This window comes from Blastomyces dermatitidis (assembly GCF_000003525.1).
Source record: "Blastomyces dermatitidis ER-3 genomic scaffold supercont1.10, whole genome shotgun sequence".
Taxonomy (NCBI): Eukaryota; Fungi; Ascomycota; class Eurotiomycetes; order Onygenales; family Ajellomycetaceae; genus Blastomyces; species Blastomyces dermatitidis.
The window spans coordinates 1,009,468-1,020,125 of NW_025544783.1; positions in this window are offsets into that span (position 1 = coordinate 1,009,468).

A 10,658-nucleotide genomic window follows, 5' to 3' on the forward strand; every position below is an offset into this window, starting at 1 on the left:
AGACTATTTTTAATTTTTTAAAAAGTAACACATTTTAATAACACTTAAATGAGATTTAAAGTCATTTAAAGCAATAAAAATAATTTAAATTGAGAAGTGAAAATTATAATCTTATTTGAAAAATGTGATAAGAGTAGACAGTAAGTTTCACTGAGACAGTATAAAACTACTATCTAATATTAAAACTGTGTAATGAGAGTAGTTAAATTAATAATGAGACTATTAAAAAATCTGATTCTGATCTTAGACACAGTTATATAGTCAGTCTACTCTCTATTCATTATAAAGATTGAAAATACTTATAAAACTAAGTATAGATAAAGATATTATCAGTTTATTAACTAATTAAAATTAGTATATTAATAATCAATTGAAAGATTATATAAGATAGAAGTTTTATTTATAAATAAAAGTATGTAAATCAGTGTTATAAATATCTGATAATATTATTAAATATTTTAATATTCTGTTTTAAAACACTGTTATATAATAGAAAGTATTAGATTAATTACAGAGTATCTGATAGAGAAATACTTCTCTTATAATATTTATCTCTGACTTTAATGTTAAGATTCTAGAAGTAGATGATCAATCTTGAGAGAATTAAATAAAGATTAGTATACTTAAGAAGATATTAACTTTCAAACTCTTATAAACTCTTTTAAGTATAGATAAAAACTTAACTTATAAAAACTTCTATATATAACTCTGAACATTGAATAACTGCTTAATCAAGCTCAAGAGTATACAGAACAGTAATAGAAGATATTACATCTCAGTTACTTATATATCTGCACTAAAGAATGATAATACAGATATTATAAATTAAGTAAACTTAAATATCTATATATAAGCAAGAGTTTCTGTTATTTAAACAGACTTTTAAGTCTTTAAGATCACTTCTGACGAAGTTACTAATCAATATTAATAAGAGATATACATTAATTATAACTGATCAGAATATATTACTTTTATCTACTAATCAGTCTATATATCTTTTCATTTAAAAGAAAGATTAATATTAGTAGTCTGTATTAATCATATTATATTAAAGAAAGATTTAGAAGATAATTATAAGAATATTTTAATAAAACAGAGAAAGAATTAGCTTCTGTTTAAATATATAAATAGAAGCTTGAAAAGATCAGATAATAATAATTTGAAGAGAAAATAATAATAAAAGCAATTCTTATATTATTATTATTATTATTATTATTATTATTATTATTATTCTTCAATTATAGATGTATGTAGTCAGAGACTATGATATCTACCTGAGAAATTTTAGTTCTCAGAGTTTTTCCTATATCTGTAAAGTTAACTATTATACATTCATCAATTTCAGATATGTAAAATCAGAAAATTCCAGCTCAGAATATAAAAACTGTTTACAAATTACAGTGTTTTAACATCTTCTGATACTTTAAAACCATTTAACAATATTATGATAAAGAAAAAGAGAAATAGAACACAGTCTTAAAGATAGACACATTAAATAGATAGATAGAAAGAAATTGAAAGAAAAAGATAAAGTAAAGAGAGACTGTAACAAAACAAATTATTAAAAGATAGTATATAGCTGTTTTAACAGACTATATCTGATTGATTTCCTTCTCTTCATATTCAGATAATTCTGAATTTAGCCATTTTCTTGTAACTGCTTGAGTTTGTGATAGAAAGTCTATTAAGTATTTAATTCCTGTCTCAGTTGAGAATAAGAATCTTATATTTAATTAATTTAGATTATACTTCTCTTTCAATCTGACTCTGAGACTATTATATAACATACAGTGTATTATAATATACTCAGAATTCTTATTTGCATTGCAGAATGAGCATTCTATTAAGTTAAATCTATCATCAAATCTTTGTATATAAGATTTGAAATAGTCATGTTCTAGTTTCAGCTGTATTATAGATGAGAATATTTTCTTTTTACATTTAATTGAACAAGATTTTCACTTGAGTTTTGTTTCAAATCTTGAATAATGTATACTCTTCTTTTGTTTCTGTCAGCTTTCATTTCACTTATCTAAATAAGATTCTTTTATTTTTCTCTTTATAAAAGACTAGAACATAATCTTTTGAATAGATCTGCTTAATTCTGCACTCTTTTTTACAGCTGAATTAGTCAATTCATTATCACGAATATTCATATGAGCAGAAACTCAGTGTAAATGAATTATCAGCTTTGATATTCTTCTCTTTTGAATTTTCAAAACAGAGTTTAAGATCAGTTCAAGATTCATTTGATTATTATAAATCTGACTATTTCTAAGTCTTTTTAAAGCAGCTTAACTATCAGAGAATATTCATGTCTCTTTCAAACTATTTTCTCTTTTATGAGATTTTATTTCTATAAGTTTGAAAGCTTTCACTATTATAAATAGTTCAGTATCAAAGACTTCAGATTCACAGTCTAGATTTCAGAAATCTGAGATAAAATTGATATTATCTTCAGTATAAGCAATGCCTGCATCTAATCTATTCAGATTCTCATTTTTTGAGTCATCTGAATAAATCAGAATAGAGTCTTTTATATTGATTGTAGAAATTCTCTTCAAATACTGTTTATATTCTTTCTCTTTTGATAGTTCACTTATTTATAAGTCTATAAGAGATTCAAGCTTTTCTCTCCAGAGAGATAACTTCTCATGACTCACTTTTTCAACATTTAAAGAAGAAAATTGATTTTTAATCAGAGAGCATAGTCTGTACAGTTGAGAAGATATTTTCTTTGAAGAATTATTTTCATTTCAATTAAGAAATCTATTCCAATTCAGTTCATTTCCAGAGTTAATTAATGAAAATGAAGAAGAGACTCTTTCTCTGATTATATAATTTGAGCTCATCTTTATAACTCTCAGAGTATAGTTCATACAGATCTTTTCAAATCTAATAGCAGAAGAAGAAATTGAAGCTTCAATTTCCATTGCTTTAATAGAAGATGATTGAAATGCTCTCAGAATTCTTCTCAAGACTCTGTTTTACAGACTTTAAAAGAGTTCAGTGAAATTCTCTTAATTATTTCATCAAACTTGAACTTTATAATCAGCTACTGATGTAATACAGGCTATATATAACTGTCTCATAGCCTGGAAGAATAGATCTCTCTCTGTATTTGATAGTCTGATTATGTTGTTTAATAGTCTTTCTGCCTTGACAGTTCTTTGTTGAATGTGATATTTAAAATTTAACTTGAAGTTTAACCATACTTCTAATCATTTGACATTTACACTGGGTTTAATCTCTCTATTTAAAAGAGTTAGAGATAGTTCTTTCTCATTGAATCTAGAAAAGAAATGAATTAACTCAGTTTTATTCATATTAAATTGAATTTAATTAATATCTGCTCTAATAAAGATTTTCTTTACAGCTTCTTTAATCACTTTCAAATTCTCTTTGATAGTTTTTAAGCTGTAGACTAGATTAATATCATTCATATAACTCAGAGATCTCACTATTCTCATATTTCTATTCTTGAATAGATATACAGTGTATATTGTAAATAAAATGAGTGAGATTGAAGATTCTTATAGTACTTCTATTTTTATCTCAGTCTTGTCTTATTTCATTTCATCAAAGAAAAGTTGTATAATTCTTTTAGATATAAAACAGTTAACTCATTTTATTAGAGAAAGTAGCTGTTTTAACATCTTCAATGTCTGAATTAACTTTGACTTTGAAATATAATTAAATGCTTCTTTTATATTAATAAAAACTGCAGTTGAGACCAGATCTTCATACTTTGCTATTTGAATATCATGAACAACTGAGAGAACAGTGTCAATTGCAGAACACTATTTTCTATCTCTTATTTATTCACTGAATAAAAGAGAATTACTGACAGAGCTTATAAAAGATAGTTGAGTAGCTATTATCTTTTCTAAAACCTTTTCTAGACAGTTCAATAGAGATATTACTCTATATGACTTGAGAATTGAAGTTTTTCTATTAGGTTTTGCAAGAATCACTCCAGTGGCTTCTCTTCAGCATTCAGAATGATATTCATTTTTCAAGAGATTGAAAAAGAGCTCAAAATATTCATTCTTTAAGTAGAAGTATGTATTTTGAATAATCAAGTGATTAATTGAATCAGGCCCTGCAGCAGTCTTAACTGAACTTGAGAAAATAGCTGACTCTAATTCATCTTGAGTAAGATCAGGTCATTCCCAGTCATTTTCATCAATATAGTTAAGAAGTGATATATTCTCTTTCTCTGAATCTGAATCTGATGAGTATTGAAAGAGAGTTCTTATAAAAGCTTGACATTTTTTCTCAAAAGAGTTTGCTGTATATGATTCATTCTGAAACTTATATTCTAAGGTTGAAAGTTTTGCTACACTTCTTGTTTTAGTATAGTTAAAAGCTTTAAAAACTTCTTTTTCTTGTGCTTCTTCAAGAAATTTATTCCAGCAGTCTGTTTTAGCTTTTTTAATATCTGAAAAATATTCATTTCTGACAGCTTTGAACTCTTTATCAGAAATTATATCATTCTTTCAATCTCTTCTAGCAGTAGTCAATTGTTTTCTTTTAGATGTGATATTCTCATTTCATCAAGGTTTTAAATACTCAAAAGACTTTCTCTTTGAAATATTATCTTTAACACTTGCTAGAATAATAGATGTAATGAGCTTCACTCTATTTTCAAGCATTTTATTTGAGATATCTTGATCAGAATTTCAATACAGTGCTGTCTCTGTCTTCAACTGAGCTTTCTTGACAGTCACAGAGGTCACAGCTGCATCACAAAGATATTTACTCACTAGAAAATATCAGAATAAGTTCTTTATTATTCTCTGAGAATGATACTCTCATACACTCACTATTATAATTGAGAGAGAGGAAAGAAAAATGTTTCATAAGAGAGAGAATCTTTTTAAAAAATCCTGTCACTACTGTTAACTTTATTCTTAAAAACACATCACTTTTGCAGAGAATTTTATACATAGAACAGAATATATTAAGAGATCTGTAAGTCACTTATTAACTACATTTTTCACATTTTAAATCAATATATAAGAAACTAACTTATCACACATTTAATTTGAATAAAGATGAGAAAAGAAAGCTCTATACAGTTAGCAGAAAAACTCATCTATTTCTTTATATTGTGATTCAAAGGTTGCTTAAGCCAGCGTACGATTACAGGCGTACGCCGGCTTCTTATATTGTAATCTCATACACTAAATTAATTAGTGTACACTATGGCCTCTTTACACTTGTATGCGTACGCTAGTAGTTCAGAAGCAGCTGTGAGATTATTCAATGATTGTACATTCTTCTGAATCACATTCTCTCTCATCAGATTTGATCACACTCACATGATCATGTTATACACTCTAGCTTCATGTGAATTAGCTCACTACTAGTGTTTTGTAATCATGTGATCTATTTCTGATTCGGCTAGCATCTCATATACACTCTCACAAAGAAACTTTCACTATATTACATCACTTATTCACTAACTTTTCTTATTCTTCAATTATCATCTTCATCATTATCATCATTGAACATTATCATCTCACTCAAGATTTCTATCTCTTCTTCTATTCAACTCTTTTCATCTGTTCTTCTATTATATTATATATGTTTCTGGCAATGACTTCTCATTCCCACAACAAGCATCATTGTAGTGCTCATACCAGGCAGTTTGTTAGCAGTAAGTGTAACATATTATGAAATGTGATCAGAACTTGTTTATCTTCTAATAATTGTCAGAACATATTATTATAAATGACACATCTTCTTCATCTTCTTATATATCTCTGACTGTTTTCTTCAGCAGGTTTCTGATTGTGTTTTCTAACATAATTTTACATAAATACAGATGCTGATATATTTGTTTTTATTCATGTAGAATCTTCACATGTTGACAGATCTGCATTCACTGATAATAGTGAACTCAGTGTTAAATCATTGATTGAGAACTTGAAGAATATAATAATGAAGAAATTACTTATATCATATGTGACTGAGTCTTCTGTATTTCTCTCTGCTCTCTCTGTTTCTTTCTCTGCTGCTTTCTCTCAATCTTCTACATCTGTTTCTGTGCCTGGTTCCTCTCTCACTATCTCTGTTTCTGTAATCTCTACTTCTGCTACTTCTGGTTTTACTGTCTCTGCATTCATTATCAGCTCTTCCTGTTTCAAGAAGATGTTGTATAGACTTAATAAATCATATCTCTCAGTGTATATACTTTCATTCTTCTTACTAACTCTGTAAGAAATCCCGCTTCTCGCGGATTCTTTACCTCTATTTCTATCTCTCATGTAATCAATAGGGCTAGCGGCTCTTGGCTACACACAACTATATAGACTGAAGTTCATGAATACTATTCATAACTCAGCTTGAATACTATTATACATTTGATCTCTACATTTTATCTTTCTATTATGAACACTTCTAGTAGTTAACAGTACATATCACATCAAGCTGCAAACATCTGAATAATTGCCTGTGAGCACTTATTCTTATATTTCAAGCTCAGTCAGTCAGCAACTGCCTGTTATAACTGAAAGAACTAGAAACTTGCATGCTTCAACCCCTGCGAACTCTACTGCAGATACTCAGAAGCAGTCATCTGAATCATGAATAACTCTCATGAAAGAAGTCTCAGAGAACTTATTAATTACTTATGAGACATCATTCTCTACATCTGTGACAGAGAAACTCTTCAAACTCATGAATAAACTAATCTCAGTGAAGAATATTCTTGAGCATCTTCTGCAGAATCAAGCTATTTTTCTACAAGAAATACTTACTGTCTGCAAACACTCTTGAACTGAGTCTCTAGACATAATCTTCAGAAACACTTACAAACTGAAAAGAAACTTTCTCAAGCTGTGATCACTTAAGATTATCTATCAAATTATAATCTATAAAAGCTTTTATAAGTTTGCATTTGAAATTGACTTACAAGCCTGACTATGTGATATGAAAGATGAAGAAGCTGTCATCTATATGATGACAGATCTCTATTACACTGAAGTCAAGAACTGGCTGAATTATCTAGAGAATAATTATGAGAGATTCTGATGATCTGTTCTTAAGACCTATCTAGAGAATAAGTTGAGAAACTCTGTGAGCTGAACAGAGAACATCTGAACTGTGATCATTAATATTAGAAAAAGAGGCAAGAAATCTGATAAAAACTACTCACAGCACTTCATGAAATTGTGATGTAAATTGAGATCTGTGAAAACAGAGCTCTGAAACAAGACCTGAATAATGATATTTACAAAGAGACTGAATAAAGACATACAGAACAAGCTCATTGAGTAAGACTTTAAGCTCTTGACTCTGAAGAAACTGATGACTCTCATTCATCACTTACAGATCACTGTGAGAGTCACAGACCTGTGAAGAGTGAATCATCAATCAGCTCTGTGAGAATCAGAATAACAGAGAACAGATTTGTCAGAAAAAGATAATAAGATACAGAGAGATTCATATCTGACTGCTGAGTAGAAAGAGAGAGCTTCATAAGCTTCTATGAATAGAGTGTATAACAGAGAGATTAAGAAAAAGAAACTCTACTTCATCTGTTCTAAACTAGAATATCTCTGCACAAACTGTTCAAACAAATTAAAATGAGAATTTGAGAAGTTATGAACAGAGTCAGTAACAGCCTTCTTAAGGGTCTTGAAGCTGATATCTGAATCTGTTGCTCTCTCAATGAAAATGCTTGCTTACAGAGAGAGACTGTATCATAATACTGCTGTCTTACAAGTATAAGAAGCATTGATGAACTCAGAATCCCAGGTCACTGTGATGTCTCTAAAGCTCACAGAGTAGATGAACTGAAAGATGAAGACTGAGAATCTGCTCTTATAACAAGCAGAGCATGAGAACTCAGATCTGAGAGCTGAGAGACTCACAAGAGTCATCTTTGAATTGCAAGATCTCTCTGAAATCTGGAGAAGATTTGCAGAAACTGTGATTATCACAGATATTACAGATGACATGTACTTGAGACTTGTATGACTTCAAAGACACAATTCATACATAGCTGTTTATAAGTCAGGTTTATACTTCTGATCAGTGTTGACAGACTCACTTATAAAGATAGAATCAGTTGATGCTGCAGAGTTAATCAGAGAAGACAAGCTCATCTATATAATGACTTTGCAAGTGTCTGAGAATCTCACAGTCATGAAAACTGAGCTTCAGATATCAGAGAAATACTGAGATCTTACAGAGATATTCAGCTCAGCTAAGACAGCTGAGCTTTCTTCTCACTATGAGAAGAATCTGATAATAGATTTAATAGAAGAGCAGAAACTCTTCTGAGAATCAATCTATAAGCTCTTTCATCACAAGACAGAGATCTTGCAGATCTATGTGAAGAAAAATCTGAAGAATGACTTTATTCAATCTTCACAGGCCTCTGCAGGAGCCCCTGTGATGTTTATAAAGAAGAAGAATAAAGATCTCAGATTATATATAGACTATCATAATCTGAACTTCAAGATAACAAAGAGCTGCTATTCTCTGTCTTTGATTGAGAATGTGATCAACTGTCTCACAGAAGCTGTCATATTCACACAACTGAATATGATCAATGTATATACATGACTGTGAATACAGTCTGAGAATGAATGAAAGACTGTCTTTAAAACTGCACTGAGATTGTTTGAATATCTAGTGATGTCTTTTAATCTGACTAATGTCTCTGTGATATTTCAGTCTTTTATTAATAAAACACTTCATGCATATCTGAATGTCTTTATAATAATATATCTGAATAATGTGATGATGTACTTCATGAAGAAGAAAGAACATACTGAGCATATGCAAAGTGTGTTGAAGGCCTTAGATGAGACAGAACTGTATATTAAGCTCACAAAGTACAACTTCAGTGCCTGCTGAATTAATTTCCTAGAATATGTAATCATTATAAATGATATTCAGATGAAATCTTCACAGATTGAGACTATTCTATCATGACTGAAGCTAACTAGTATTCATGAGATTCAGATCTTTCTGAGCTTTGTGAATTTCTATAGACAGTTTATCTTTGTATTCATAAGAATCTTCTTGACTCTTACAGACATGCTGAAGAGTGAAAACAAGAAGAAGTCATTCTGTGAATGAAGAATGAAAAGATTGTTAAGAAGAGAGAACTGTAAGAACTTTCTTATCTCAGAAGCTCATGAGATCTTTACAAGATTGAAATAGATATTTATAGATGCAGTGATACTGTTTCACTTTAATCTCTTACTCTTAATCAGATTAAAGACAGATGTCTTCTTCTTTGCAATTTCAGAAATAGTCTTACAACTACAGTTAAATGAGAACTGAGTTTCAGTGATCTTTTTCTTATGAAAGATGCAATCTGTGAAGATCAACTATAACATTCATAATCAGAAGCTTCTTATAATAGTGAAATTCTTTCATCACTGACATCACTACTTTGAGGACCTTGTAACAGTAATTACTGTTAAAACTGATTATAACAGCTTATAACAGTTTGCTTCAATCAAGAAACTCTTACAGTAACAGATTCACTGAGCTCAGAGACTGAGTGAGTTCTGATTCAAGATAGAATATATTAAGAAAACTAAGAACTCAGTGAACAGACTCTCTTACAGATCAGACTATGTTAAGAAGATCAGAGTGACAGACACAGAGAGACTAGAGAAGACAGAAAAGCTTCACAGAATACTCAGACTGAGTGTTGCAAAGAGATTGACTGAAGAGTCTCTTAATCTCTTATAAGAGAAGAAGAGAAAGAGAGAGAAAAAGTCTGTACAACTACTCTCTACAACACTGAGAGTCAACACTCTGAGAATCTTCATGAGAATTCTTGAAGAGAGTATCTATAATCTGAAGAGTTTGCAGGCTTTGAGAAGCACTGCAGAAGACCTGATGTAAGAAGAAACAGAGTATAAGTCTTCACAAGATCTTCTATTCAGATTGTCTGAACTGCAACTGAAGAATGAATATACTCAGTATATTCAGAAACTGCTTATAGCAGAAATCAATTCTGCAGAAATAAAGAGTTGAAGAGACTTAAATAACCTCTTGTAAAGAGAGAACTGAATTTATATACTTATAAATGAGTTTCTATATATAGAACTTATTAAAAGGTATCATGACTCTTCTCTAGCAGGTCATTTTACAGATACTAGAACTCATGAGTTGCTTGTAAGAAAATACTTCTGATCAAAGATATAAGAACTTGTGAAGAAGATAGTGAATTCTTGTACTATTTATCAGAATTTGTGAGTAGTGTAGTTCAGATTATATGAAGAACTTACTTCTCTACTCATTCTGCAGAAACCTTGAGAACAGCTAGAAATGAATGCTCTTGTAAGCCTCTCTGAAAGCAAGAACATATATAATACCTGCTTTGACAGTGTACTGATGATAGTGAATTACTTCATCAAGATAGCACACTTTATACTCACTTATAAGAACTTGAAGTTAAAGAATTTAACTTATATCTTCATCTGCAATGTGATCTGATTGCATGAATTACCTGTAAACATTGTCTCAGATAGAGAATCAATCTTCACAGAAGAGTTCTGATCTGACCTGATGACTATACTGAAGATCTCATAAGATCTAAGCACAGCTTTTCATCAACAGACAGATGATCAGACAGAATATCTGATAAGTATATTAAAACAGTATCTGCAGTGCTTTGTCAATTA